This window comes from Sinocyclocheilus rhinocerous, unplaced genomic scaffold (assembly GCF_001515625.1).
Source record: "Sinocyclocheilus rhinocerous isolate Xijiao unplaced genomic scaffold, SAMN03320098_v1.1 scaffold432, whole genome shotgun sequence".
In the NCBI taxonomy this organism is placed as follows: Eukaryota; Metazoa; Chordata; class Actinopteri; order Cypriniformes; family Cyprinidae; genus Sinocyclocheilus; species Sinocyclocheilus rhinocerous.
The window spans coordinates 1,466,208-1,481,461 of NW_015627225.1; the positions used below are offsets into that span (position 1 = coordinate 1,466,208).

Consider the following 15,254-nt stretch of genomic DNA (forward strand, 5'->3'; position numbering starts at 1 on the left):
GCTTCCGCTCCTTCCGGTTGTGCGTATGTGGGGGAAACAAAGCAGCGCTGTTTTTTCATACTAGATACATTTGAAATTATTGAAATTATTTGTTATAATGCTACTCTGTGCGGTCGTCACCGGTCTATTAAAACGCACAACATATTAAAGCGTCTTTGGTGTTTCCATGTTTTCTACAAAACTGGAAATCGAGGGGTTATGACGTCATTGGCAGGCGACACAATGACACTATGGACACGGTCCGTGTCACTAGTTAAAATTGCTTATTTCTCTGGATTTAAACATTCTTCGAAACATTTGGGATAATGTAAGTTCACAAGTCAGCAAAATATATAACACTGTTCTAGTGGTTTTTGGATATTTTAATCAAAAAATCTTACATATTGTGCCTTTAAAGTGTATTAAGTAAAATGAAAACGTCATGTACAAGTAAATCATAAATAATTTTTCTTTTTTTCCCCTCCTGTTATAGACCAGGCTTAAAATGCAGTACCCAGTTTTATTAATATTTACACATATACATATTTAAAACACATTAAAATATTAACTTGACTGTAAAAGGTATACTCCTGCAGAGTGTCTGTTTATCAGAGGACATAGTGAACTTCCTTTTCTATGTCTAAGCCAAGAGCAGAAGCGTAAAGAGAGAGAAGATAGCCATGGCAGATCGAAGAAGAGAAAATAAGAAAAAACACAAGAAGAAGAAGAACAGAGATAACTTGGAGAGCAGTGGATCTGAATCAGACACAGTTTACCCCAGCAACCTGTTACAAAAGGAGAATGCTGACAGGTGTGTTCATAGAAAAATCCCGCAGTACATTGATCCACAGTCAGTCTCTGATCTTTGTACCCACTTACATCTATATCAGGCTTAAAAGGCTTCACACATTTAATCTCTTAAAGGGACAGTTCACCCAAAAGTGAAAATCCTGTCATTATGTACTTATCCTCCTGCTGTTTCAAACGGTATGCCTTTCTTTCTTCCACTAAACATTAAAGTAGAAATTTAGCAAAAAGATAATGCTGCTATTTTGTACACAACAAAAGCAGGTAATTACAGTTTGTGGGTGAACTGTTCCTTTTGGGGAATACGAAAGATTTGCAAGTACCTTACAAAGATTGTTCTTTGTTTTTTGGATTGTTTTAGAACATTAAAATGCACAAAACCTGAACCATAATTCTGGACTGTGTATTTAAGACACTTTTAACCCTGGATTTTTGGATGATGGTGTGTGTTGTTTTTAATGTCCTTGTCTTTCATCTTCTTGGCTGCAGAGAGGAAGCTCAAGTTCGGGTGAGCGAGACCTTTATCTGGCTGGATGACCTCCAGACCCCCACTGACTCCCCCTTCTGTATTGACAGAAGAGCTGACCGTGCCAACTGGGAATACAAATCCCTCTATAGGGGAGACATAGCCAGGTAACTTTACTCACTATCTCTGTGTGTCTGTCTGTCTCGCACACAGATGCTCTCCTCTTTCATTCTTTCTGTTTGTCTCTCTGAAGGTCAGCCAGTCTCAGCAGCAGCAGCAGGTGCCAGACGCTCTATAATGCAGGGGAGCACTGCGACTGTGTGCGTACGAGAGAGCTGCAGTGTGTATTGTGCTCATGTGTCTCTTTCAACTGCTTTTATAACCCCAGCTTCTGTTTGCAGAAACCCTTTGAAATCCACATTAAATTTTCTGCATTCCAACTCCAGAAGCACTTTTTGTCCTCCCTTTGACACACACACACAGTTACACACACACACACACTTTTTTATTGCACTTCTTTTTACTTCACAATTGCAGTTAACTTAATGATTAACATGCAGACTCCATTTAAACTTTTTTTCTCAAAAAAAGTGTGACATTTGCAAAAGGATGTGTGAGACTAGTCAACTAAATAATACTGCTGCTGCTAGTCGAGATTGGAAATACTTGTTTATGCTATTGAATTTCATTCATTTTGGCACATTTATGTTTTGCTTTATATTCTTACAAAAGCTATGTTTAAATTAATGTAATGTTCATGTTGCGTTTTACTGTATATATGTCCACTCAGAAAGTGAGCATGGTGAGAGAGTATTTTTACCTACACAAACCTTTTTAGTTTTATTTTATGTCAAACTGGTATATAACAGTTAAGCTTGCTTATAGGCTTTTAAGCAGTATGTCATTTTATAGAGATTTAGGGGAAATACTATGAATGAAACCTACTTGACAGCAACACTAAATTCTGTATGAATACCCTAATGAATAGAATACCCTTAAATAATATATAGTTGCCAGTACACATCAAGCTTTTCTTGCGATGTGTACAGATACATTTCATACATGAGAAGCGTGTTCAAAAACAGATGTGCAAAGCTCCTGCCATGAATAAACAAAACCTTGGTGTGTTAACTAACTTTTATTTGAGGGATTCTGTTTGTAATAGGCTACTGAGTTTGTATTTATTGGTCACTGCCTTTTGAGTGAGTTAAATTTAATGCAAGGCAAGCACATATATATTATATATATATATAATATGATCTATTTTTCAGCGGCATTCCTTACAGGATTTGACTGTTTGATTCGTCGATTAAGTAGGTAATTTTAAATGGATTGCTTGCTTATACAGACAGTTTTTTGTCTTCTCTGGGATTTAATTAAGATTACAGTTTGAGTACATGTAGTATGTTTAAAAAAAAAGGAAGTGAAGTGACATGTGGCCAAGTATGGTGACCCATACTAGGAACTAGTGCTCTGCATTTATCCCATCCAAAGTGCATACACACAGCAGTGAACACACACACACCGTGAACACACACCCGGAGCAGTGGGCAGCCATTTTATGCTGCGGCGCCCGGGGAGCAGTTGGGGGTTCGGTGCCTTGCTCAAGGGCACCTCAGTCGTGGTATTGAAGGTGGGAGAGAGCGCTGTACATTCACTCCCCCCACCTACAATCCCTGCCGGTACGAGACTCGAACCCGCAACCTTTGGGTTACGAGTCCGACTAACCATTAGGCCACGACTTCCCCCTTTACATGCATATCTTACACCAATTATGCTTATTAACTTGACAACGTTTAATTAATTTATGTAAATACCTTTGATGGCGCTTTTTTATGGTTTGAGTAAAACTGTGTCAGGGAACAAGATTTTACCTGTTCCCCCAGTTTTGCTTTATATGTAAACAGGTAATTTGTTAATGTGCACAGGTCTGTTTATGTTTTGATGGTTATCAGTTTAAACACACTCACTTTTAAAATGTTTGCCTTTTAAAATCTTTGTGATATTGCATACTGCAGAGGTGTCCAAACCTGAGAGTTTAATTCCAACCCTAATTAAACAGCTAAACAAAAAGTAATCAAGGTCTTCAGACTCACTAGAAACTTCCAGGCAAGTGTGTTGTAGCTGGTTAGAGCTAAACTTGGCAGCATACATCCCTCCAGGAGCAGGATTGGACACCACTGGCATACTGGATGGTTATTAGTCTTCTCTGTCTTCAAACTTCTATAGCCGCATTTTTACTGAAAAGGCGTTGTCAATTTATGTGTTGATTCTCATGCTCAGCCATAAAAAAAATCAAGATGCATACTGAGTGCAATGAGAATGGCAAAGCGGTTCTAATGGCTCATTTCATTTATGCAAAACCAAAGCCTAAAACTTCTTTCACTGCCTTGCAAGCACTGATGTTTCCTTCTGGAAATATACATCTAGTTTATTTTGATGTCAGCATGCAGCTGTAGTTAAAGTTCTGTGCCCGTGCTCTCCATAAGCGTCATTCTGGGTCATTTTTACTCCAATGTTCTGGCACTGTAGGCTATAGTGAAGGGTTTATTAGCTGCTCAGAGGCAACAAATCTCACACCTGGCTGTTCTCCAGCTCCTATCAGCTTTAATCTGGTGTCAGAGCTGCCACCTCTAATTTAAGAGACCACAATCAATACTCACATTCTCTCTCACTGTCCCTCTCTCCTGACATCCCCCTCTTACACAGATGCCCCCATACACACTCCTCTAAAGCTGATCGGTATCATGTGTGAAGAGTGTGTACAGAGGTGCACTTCACTTTCCTTCACTTTCTCAAGTCATCTCATCCTCACTCAGACACCTGCCAACTTCTGTTTTTACTTTGTCCTTTGTCTGTTAGTAGGCCCAGATGGAATCTAAAAAGTTTTGTTCATATTTTCTGCACTGTTTTTGAGGGAAAAGCTCAGTGGTTCTTCACTAGTTCAGCATTGTTTTGCTTTTCAGGTATAAGAGGAAGGGAGGCTCATGCCTGGGGTTAGACGTCAGGACGCAGGCTGTGAACTGGAACGATGGTGGCCCAGAGAAGAAGCGAGTGGACAAGAAACCCGGGCGCTATTTCTGTCCTTCCACCCGTCAGCTGCTCCAGTCAGATAGTCTGCCTGCTTTGCCCACACTCTCTGAGGGCAATGCCGTCAGCTCTGATACCTACATCAAGCTCTCAGCCTGCACTGATGAGCAGGGCTCTTCCACCCAGGCTCCCGTATCGTGGGTCAATCTGCTGGGCATCTATGACCATGGAACCTCTCTTTGGCTGGAGGGCAAGGGTCAACCAGAGGTCAAGGGAGATCAGCAGGATGTTGAGGCTCAAAGGGGGAGCAGCACCCTTCTGAGTGCATGGGTGGAGGAGTTTAACAGGAAGCTATGGGAGAATCCTATGGACACTCAGCTGTGGCTGGACTTTGTACACTTCCAGGTAGGCCTCCAGAGAGGAAAAGTTTCATTGTTTCCTTACCTAACTTAAATTGCTCTCTCTCTTTGTCTCTGATCATGATGAACTGGCCTTTGGTTTTAGGTCATTCCCTGCTGCCAGTGACACTGACAGTGATGGTGAGATGAAGAAGATGTCTCTTTGTGCCGTGCTGGAGAAGAAGCTGTCCATTGTGGACAGGGCAGTGGAAAGTAACCCTGCCAACGTGGACCTGAAACTGGAGAAACTCCGCCTGTGCAAGGAACTATGGGAGCCTACCACACTGCAGAAAGAGTGGAAGAAACTAGTGTTCATCCATCCAAACAGCGTGCCTTTATGGAGGAAGTATCTTCTCTTCACACAGAGTCATTTCAGCACATTCTCGGTGTCAAAGGTCAACAGCGTGTTCGGAAAGTGTTTAAGCACACTCAGTGCAGTCCAAGATGGCAGTATGGTGTCTCACCCTCCACTTCCAGGCACCCAGGAAGACCTCTTAGGTATAGCGATATTTTATACTTGTAAAATGTAGATACTTACCAAATTTGCCATGTGTTTAGCTACTTTTGGACTCTCCAGATAGCTTTTCCACCATGTTCCTTTTAATGTCTCATAGTGTCCTCAGGTCATTTTTGCATTGTCATAGTTTGAGTTTCACTTGTTTAGATGTGAATTTGCAGCCGTGGGTATTTTTTCTCTCCCTCCCCTCATGTTGCTGTGACAGCAGTTGGTGGAAACTGTAAACGTGTTTTGATTACATGCATAACTATTTGTAGAGTTAAGCACCTCATGTACAATTTGTGCAAGTGTAAGTTTTGGAGTATATTTGGGGCTGTCCAACCTTTGTGTGTGTGTGTGTGTGTGTGTGGCAGGGATCGACTGGTGATGATGTGGTGTTTTTAAGTAGATTGGCATGTTGTTTGTCAGCTAGTTTAGAGGGTGTATTGTGTGGGTCTGTTTAGAGAGAGTCAGAACACAAACATCACTGTCCCGGGCGGGCCCGTACTGGGATTCACCAAAATGAACAGGCGTTAAAATCTCTGTGACGTGTGTGTGTGTGTGTGTGGATGAATGATTAGATTTTGAGCCAGGCCCCTTGCTGTTTTGTGCTCTCTATCACTGGCTTCTCAATTAGCCTAATTAAACTATCACCTCGATAGATCTGGTCAGCGTGCAGCGTGCATCTGGATCAGCTCTCCCTGGGCCCACATTTGCTGAACTGAGCTAAAATTTACACACAAACATACAATTATTTTTACACAGATTGGACCAGACTGATTATGAGGTCTATTATGAGGTGAAGGGTCAATGTTGAATGCACGTCTGAGGTTCTGAAATGAGTTGAAAGGAATATAGTTCATCTAGAGAATAAAATCTGTTCATCATTTACTGACCCTCGTGTTGTTCTAAACCCTTGTTATGTTTCTTGGGTCAAAAGTCATACAAGTATGGAACAACATGTGGGTGAGTAAAAGATCGTTTTTGAGGAAAATTTTCCTTGAACTGCTCTGTGACTCTGTGCTGCCCTCTTGTGCTCAGAGGTGGCACTGCAGTATTACTATATCTATGTCTGTATTGGTTAAAATTTTATTTCAATCATATTTATTCTCATTTCACAAATATCTGTAATCATAAATGAAACTGTGTTCTCTCTTGTCTGGCAGATATCTTTCTACAGCAGTGCCATTTCCTGCGGCAGGCGGGTCACACTGAGAAAGCTGTGTGTCTCTTCCAAGCCCTTCTGCACTTCACTTTCTTCAATTCTGACAGTGTGAAAGACCTTCCCACTAGACAACAGGTACAGTACACACACAGACACAAATGCATTAAAACCCTTTTGTAAAAGTTATATCCTTTAATTCTTTCTCTTTGAAGCAACACCATACAACTTCAGATGAACGTCTTTGGCATTCTTTTCCATTCAGTTTCACTCCGACTCATTGTTTTAGAATGTGTCTAATGTCAGCACCACAATGGGTCCAACTCTGGTCCTAACCTGCCTAATTATATTGGGCTTCTTTAAGGCAGAATAATCAACTAATTATTCAGGGAACCCACAAACTCAAAGCATGTAGTTTTCACGGTGCGGTGAAACTGTAACCCTGCATTTCATTTAAGATAAACATGGAATCTGTAGTAAAAAATTTACATTTTAAAAAGTGTATAGAACTGAGAGATAACTGTACAGCAAGATGTGTTTGCGTGTTCACATTAAACTGTGGTTGCTCTACCCTCTTCGTTTCGGTCACAGGATTTGCTGAAGAGGCATATTCACATGCACTGTTGCTTTTTAAAACAAACTTTTTCTTCAACAGCAGAAATATCTGTCCTGTCAACAGCCGCATACACGTTCTGCTGAGCAAGACCTAAAGAGCCTAGAGAGTCAAAACGCTCCCTGTCCTAAACACTTTCAACATGAGCTTAATATGTTCTGAAACTGATTGTTGGTTATTATTAAAAACATGATTCGCATTTCAGTCTGTGATAGACTGCTCAATATTATATCCACCCCACATTCTTACTCATGGTAAATAACTGTAAACCTGTGTTCCTTCTGCATTTCTTATCCTTGAAATTTAGGGGACATCAATCAGTGACATGGCCTGGTGGGTAGTGCACATCACTGCTGCATTAATCATCAAGTCAGCATGTGATTGGCTGACCACTCCTGGTGATTTTCTGTGATTGGTTGAACAGGTTTTCAGTGCTGGTTGGGTTTGTTGCTGCAGTATGAGGTAGTTTTGGTGCTCGGTGTTGAGTGATAACTGCTAATTAAACGACCAGCTTCAACATTCAGCTGAGTACACACTTTAAAGCACTTGTATGTGAATGGGAGTGTTGCTGCTAGTGATTCTACAAATGAATCGCTCATTAAAAACCTGGAAATACCAGTTTTTTAAATTCCAAGACGGGAAAGGGTCTGGAAAATGATAAAATCACAAAAAAGCATGAATGTTTCTATACAAAAATACAGATTTTTTTTTGTATGTACTATGTATGGTTAGCTCTAAATATTTTATGAAGAAAGGGTAGAAATTCTGTTAAAACATTTATTATCCAGTAATCATGAATGAATGGACAAATTATGAAAATCCATGGATTAAAATGTGAGGGAACTTTGTATTATTTGTTGTACTTGTGTTTTTAAGCTATTTATTATCTTTGTATGTCTTTTTGTGTCCAGGTGGATTGTTTTGAGCCATTTTGGGACAGTGGAGAGCCCAGGATTGGGGAACGGGGAGCTCGGGGATGGAAGGCTTGGATGCTTCAGCAGGAGAGAGGAGGATGGGTAATTCCACCTGAGCCAGGTGTTTAAACCAAACACACACAGACACAGATGTAGATCATTGCCAATACAGTGTAGTATAGCTCGTGGTTCAGCATTTGGTGCAAAGCTATTTTGATGTTTGGTATTTCTGACTATTTTACGCAGACATGGGGGAATAGGTAATGCTTGTTGTGAGTCTTGTGACATCATGTGAGTTGACCAATTCCAAAACATCATGCCTTCCATCACCCCCAAATCAAAGCATTTTGTTATCGATTCTGAGAGCTAACATTACAGTGAACTCTGGCCTGCAGATGAGGATGACGACGAAGAGCAGGACGACTCCGAGATCAAAGACAAGACCTGGCCTAAGTGGAAGATCTGGTTAGATGTGGAGGCGTCCCGAGAGGCAAACCACTGGTTGCCATGGAGACCAGATAAAACAAAGGGCCAATCAGAAGAGGACTGTGAAGACCCCGACAGGCAGGTGCAATGTTTGTTGACAACCTGAATGAGTAGGCCCAAATTAAATATGCAGATGATTTTGCATTTTTGTTCAAAATGGATTTCGACATGCTCATCTACACTCAGTGTTTATAGTTTAATCATGTATAGTCAAATTAGCTAAAATATTTGTAAGATGTTATCAATGTTCCATTTATGCTTAAATCTCTTTCTGTCTCCATGCAGGTCTTGTTTGATGATATCGGCCCATCTATGATTCGTGTGGACAGACCCGATCTCCAGCTGCAGTTGATCCTGTCATTCCTGCAGTTCCTAGGTCTGCCTGGACCTTCAGGAAGGTTCTCTACAACCTCATCCTCAAACATTCTATTGGACGATCTCGCCTTCCTTGAAGAGGGCCCAGACCCGGAGCGACCACTGACCTCTCATGACCTCCCAATGGCTGGGACCTGTGCAGTGTGGGTCACATGACATTTCTGAGTGACTGCAGGAGACAGGCAGGGCTGTGTAAAGCAGGGGAGGAGTTTCTCCAGAACGTTCTACAGCAAACTCTCCCACTCGTCTCCGTACAGGATCAAGCTGCTATTACTCTTTGCTGGCTGCAGTATGATAAACTAAAGGTTTGAGCAAAACTATAAATCGGCATTTCTTGAGAACTAAACAGGTCATATTTCTTGGAACAAAAAAAAAATGCAATACATTGTGGCATTATTTTCATAATAATGATAAAAATATTTTCATTTTATTATTAATCCCAATTATAATATTAAATACAAAATAAATTATAGTATATTATATAATTGTATAATATAATATTTAATATTACTATAAGTTATATTTATGTATGTTACATTGTAATTATAATTTTATGATTCATATGAATTATATTAATATAAATATATAAATTCTCAAGGTACGGCCCTGATATTTCTTTAAAGTTATTGTCAGAGCCACTATTTTTTGCACTTTACTTTCATGTTTGTGTTAGTCTACAACCTTCTTCATTGCTTTTCTATTGTAGGTGCTGAGATGTCTACGCAGTGGAAAAAAAGGCGACTGAAGTCTCAGGGGAAGCGTAGTAAACGGCTAGCGAAACGACTGCTAAAAGAGCCAGATAACAGGGGCAGCCTGGCACTTTGGAGAGAGTATGCCCATCTGGAGTGGCTTCTGGGTAATCTGGAGGAGGCACGCAAAGTATTTGACACTGCCTTGGGCATGGGCGTGACTAGAGGCCTTAATGATCCTGTTCTCTGTAACCTCTGCTTTCTCTATGCCCAGTTAGAGGTAGAGCAGGCCTTAAACAGTGGGACAATCCCCACTTCCAAAGCTGTCTACATTCTCACTAAATTAGCCGAGGGTGCTGCCTACACACCTTTCGCTGGCCAGATCAAACCTGTGGCCATATTGAAGGCCAGAAAGGCCTATGAGCAAGCCCTCTTGAGCTTGAGCACAGGCAGCAATGCTGAGGCTCCAAAGAAACTCCACAGGATGTCCAGCCTGGTGGGATGTTTTGGGCTTTTTCAGTACCTCACAGTGGGGATAGATGCAGCTGATGGTGTGTAAAGTCAGGCCATCCAAAAACTGATTTCCAGTAACTTGAATTTAGAAGTAACAGATGGATCTCTGAGGAGACCCAAGGCCTTTTCAGACTGGGAGTCTGTTGCTGTCCAGCATGTAGCACTTCTGCGCCACCACGCCAACACCAGTGTGTTTCCCCTCTCTCGGCTATGACTGGCACTTACAGATGCCCTCTCCTTACTACCCTTCAGCGCCTCATTATGGCATCTCTACCTTCAAGCAGAGAACCGCTATCACAGCGCAGGCCGTGCCCACAGGTTTTTCCACAGTGTGGCAAAGAAAACTAACAGTGTTGTGCCATATATATCTTTTCGCCATTACTGCAGAGCGACGACTGAGACAGATGCTGGACTCTGTTCAGAGGTGAGGAAAAAAGAGTTCTTGTAAGCTGTACTAGATTTTCATTTGTTTCATTTTATTCCTTATTCTTTTTCTTTTTCTCTCTCAATTGACCCTTCGCAAAGAGTTTGATTGACAGGCGATCTGACCAATCGTAACACCGAATCCGCCATTTTGTCCGACAAAACAAATCTGACAGGTAGATTAACATCGGTGGACTTGTGTATTGACATCTTTTCGGGGTTTATATAAATAGTTCTGATGTTCATTCATGTTTATTTCGTGTTTTAAGTAAATATCGGTTCATGTGCCGCTTGAACTGTCTGAGGCAATACAGTGATCTGTCACGACACATTAAAGAGCCACAAAACGGTATTTATTGTTTGAATTTCTTTGAAAAAATTTCTACATTTGAAAGCTGAGACCTTTCATACCAGAAGTAACCTGCTCTGGAGGCGTGTTGTCAGTTTCCTCTTTGCTTTTCAATGTATTTTTTACTGCATGAGAACACGTGTAGTGTGAGTGCAGCATGGCTTGTCGGACATAGCAACAATAACTAAGGAGGGCAGGTTTTTGTGAAGGGTCAATTTTGTTGCATTTCCTTTTTGTTTGTTTTCTTGTCATTTCATTTAGTTTCCTTTTGTTTCATTTTCTTTGTGAACAAATACTTCTGGCAAAGCTCAGTGTAACACATGGTAGCTAATGTGTCAAAAGTACATTTCAAAGTGTGACACAAGTGCGCTGCATTCTCAGCGTTGCAGCAAAGGTCACTGTAGCAGCTTTTTAATATATTCTCTTACAGTCAGTAATCTCATTCAGGTCAGCCTACAGCCACGGCGGAAAAACAGTTGGTTGAGATTTTATGCAGAGCCAATTAATTAAAGTTATTTAAAAGTTAGCTACCCGAGTAATAACTCTAATCTGGTAGCAATAATCTGATTTAGTAACTGATTTTATCTTTGTCCAGGTCTCATCTTCCTGGAGAAGCCCTGCCTGCCATGCCAAACAATGGTCTTAGCAACCGTATCCGCTGTTTGTTTGAAAACGCTACAGCAACAGAACATGGGGCCCACTGTCCTCTGCTCTGGAGAATGTATCTGAACTTCATGGTAAAGTTGTAAACGCATGACAGTTGAGAAATGTTCAGAAATAGCTACAGGTATGGGGGTGTGAGCTACTTCCTTGTGTGTTTTCTACAGGTATGTGATGGGAATGCAGTGGAATCTTCTACAAGGCCCTACAGGCAGTGCCCTGGGTAAAGGTAAGATAAGATATGTAGCTGCCCTTTGGCATCCATAAACGGGACACAGAGAGTTTCTGACGGGTGCTTCTTTCTTTATTTCGCTCGTGAAGAGCGCCATTAAACTCTAGTTTGCGTAGCACCGTGAAACTACACAAAGAAACAACAAAACCAATAAATACAACTCATATACAGAAAAATACGATAAATAAAGTTCACATTCACAGAGAAAGAAATGAAAAATAAACGAAGAAACTAATAAAGACAGTTTGAAACAACTAATTAACAAGCAGAGCTCACGATTAACATATACATACAAACGAGCTCATATGACTTTTAAATTAACTACAAAACGTAACATACGTCATCTTTACATACCTCGCTCCGCTTTACCAAAGGGTACTAGGTTGAAATTGAGCAGAATCAAGGCACCGTTCACCGTAAAACTCAATTTTATCTTCGTGCACTGTGGAGGAACATGAATCTTCGCACTTCTCTCTGCTGATCTGACTATTTTGCATTAACCCTCCACTGCGTAAAGCACGTAACATGCTCAGAACAAATTTAAAGTGACACGACCATTTTGCGGTCATTTACAGAGCTGTTGTGGCGCGACGCGACAACTGTAGCGTCCGGTATAGACACAGTGAGTGAAGCCGAGAGCAAGATATGCGTTGTCATATTTTCTGCATTTAGCTTTTGAATGACCAGCACCTGCCTGGGTCTGTGCGACTTCATCTATGGCTTTTCTCTTCCCTTTCACAAACCGATCCATCTCCCATTCCAAGTTACGTCCTTTGGCTGTTTACTGTTTTATTTATTTTCTTTTTCTGCTGATGGCCCGCGCTCGACTTGAAGCAGCGCTGCTTAGACCGATGGGTGTGTGTGTCATCAAAGTACTGCGAGAGCTATAAGAGAGCGACTATTAATGGAAGGAGTGAAGTGTGTAGCTGCCCTTTGGCATCCATAAACGGGACACAGAGAGTTTCTGACGGGTGCTTCTTTCTTTATTTCGCTCGTGAAGAGCGCCATTAAACTCTAGTTTGCGTAGCACCGTGAAACTACACAAAGAAACAACAAAACCAATAAATACAACTCATATACAGAAAAATACGATAAATAAAGTTCACATTTACAGAGAAACAGATGAAAAATAAACGAAGAAACTAATAAAGACAGTTTGAAACAACTAATTAACAAGCAGAGCTCACGATTAACATATACATACAAACGAGCTCATATGACTTTTAAATTAACTACAAAACGTAACATACGTCATCTTTACATACCTCGCTCCGCTTTACCAAAGGGTACTAGGTTGAAATTGAGCAGAATCAAGGCACCGTTCACCGTAAAACTCAATTTTATCTTCGTGCACTGTGGAGGAACATGAATCTTCGCACTTCTCTCTGCTGACCTGACTATTTTGCATTAACCCTCCACTGCGTAAAGCACGTAACATGCTCAGAACAAATTTAAAGTGACACGACCATTTTGCGGTCATTTACAAGATATACTTACACAAGGTACTGAGAAGCATGTTACTGTGAACATGTCTGCACACTTAACACTTTACTTTCAGACTCTTAATGTGCGTTACAGTTTGTACATGTGTGTATTTGCAGGGCTTGTACATGGACGCAGTGCAGCTGTTCCCTGAACGTGTGCAAGAGTTTTTAGACCTTATGACTGAGAAGGAGTTGCGTCTGAGAGTGCCCATGGAGGAGGTGGACATCTTGCTGGAGGCCTAGCCATCAAAACCCTTCCCATAACAACAGCTAAAAAAAAGTTTTTATTTATTTTTATTTTTCCATGATTTGGAAATAAATTATATTTTGAGTATTAAGTTGTCTCTCTTCTTTGAATATAATGTTTGTGAGAATTCATCATGGTTTCATATTTCAGTTAGTTAGTTGTGACTTTTCATTATGAATATGTCAGTTACAATCAGCAAATATTTTCTTTTGGCCAGTTACAATCAGCAAATACTGTATTTTCTTTTGGCCAGCTACAATCAGCAAATACTGTATTTTCTTTTGGCCAGTTACAATCAGCAAATATTTTCTTTTGGCCAGCAGAGGGCATCAATACCTTCTCTCAGTGCTCTGTTGTCCTGGATTTGACCCACAAATTTACAACCTCAGATTAGGATTATCTTCAAATATCAAGAGGTTGTTGCAGTGCTTTAAATTGATTTTTAGACTGCAGCTTGGTCTCTTCATCTCCCCCATGCTGAACGTTATGCTCAACTGAGGGGCAGGAGGTGCTGGATTTGAACCTGAGATTTAAGACTTGCATTGAATTGATATGAAATAGTTGGTAAGAGGAGGATTGGGTTTTTCATGCTTATTGCTTTCATTTCTTCATCCAAACTGTCCAAATATATTCATTATGCCAGTGTGAGTGTGCCATGGTGAAAGGGGGGATTTGTTTGGATCTCTTATCACAATAATGTTTGGGTTTGCTCTGTTTTAAAAAGTATGAAATGGAATGATGTCGTAATGTCTTGTGAAATTTTACCCAACAACATCTCTGGGGCGGGTATGACAAAGCTAGCACAAGTTTCTTCACAGCGAATTCTTTTCATTTTACTGTGTAAGGTCATGAGCTGACTAAAAGGCTCTGGAAGAACATGGTGCATCACTCTTACATAAACAGAAGATCCACAGAACTGTCATCTGCTAGCTGATAAAATTTAATTTGAATTTGCGTAAACATCAGTTTGAACATCTTTGAAGAGATGACTTTATATCCTTAATATACTTCTTAATTAAATACATGATTGTACGGTGTATTAGTGGTTTCAGAATTTTAAAAGATAATGTTTCATATAATTTATTTGAAAAGCAGTGCATTAAAAGTCCTGTGTTAATTCTTCAATGAAACACTTCAGCTGAACATTTTGTTGCAAATTTGGACTGTAGTTGAAAAGTGTGGCAGCAGGAGGCGAACTGAAAAGCCTGACATTTCATGTCACACCAGTCATTTGAGGATGTTAAACAAGCGTTATCCCTGCACTGCTTTTCTTTGTCAAATTTAGGGAATATATCTTATGACGACTATGCTCTTTGTCCAGTGTAGAAGCAGAAACGGGATTACAAATTCAATTTATTTTCAATGTTAATTATCACGTGGTGTCTTTTAACAATAAATAAAAGGAGTGTCACAATTTTGTGAAAGAATTGGTGTAATTAAAAAACTTTCATTACCATTTTCTTCCAAAGCATCTTGAGTTACATCCACAGTAACGGTTACTTTCATCTGTCTTCTTTCATTAATAGCACAATTTCTTATAAACAGTAACATAAGTGGTTGTTGTGCTCTCGGTGTGATGCTCAACCAAACTCAGTTCACGTACTACTTAATAACGTCTATCTGTAAACGTGTTCTTATTTGTAATTTGACAATTACCAGCTGATGAAATCTGTGTGATATCTCGTTTGATGTTTTTTCGGTTTTTGTAACAGTCTGTGACTGTGAGTGTTGACTGGAGTCTGTCCTCGCGGCAGCCTGCAACACGATGACGTAGCTGGACTATATCCACAACGTAGTGGATATTTTACGCGCATGCGCTGTAGTAGGTCTCGAATAAATACATTTTATCATTTTGCAGACGCTTTTATCCACAGCGACTTAGTCTAACGACTTGGTCTAAGTGAAGTCTAACGCAGTACATGTAGCAAGGG

At 40.4% G+C, this 15,254-nt stretch overlaps 1 pseudogene; it reads left to right on the plus strand.

The window, feature by feature from the left end:
• LOC107721730 (protein NRDE2 homolog) overlaps positions 1 to 13,343 on the plus strand; it is a 17,282-nt pseudogene extending 3,939 nt beyond the window's left edge.
• Positions 13,344 to 15,254: the final 1,911 nt, after the last annotated feature.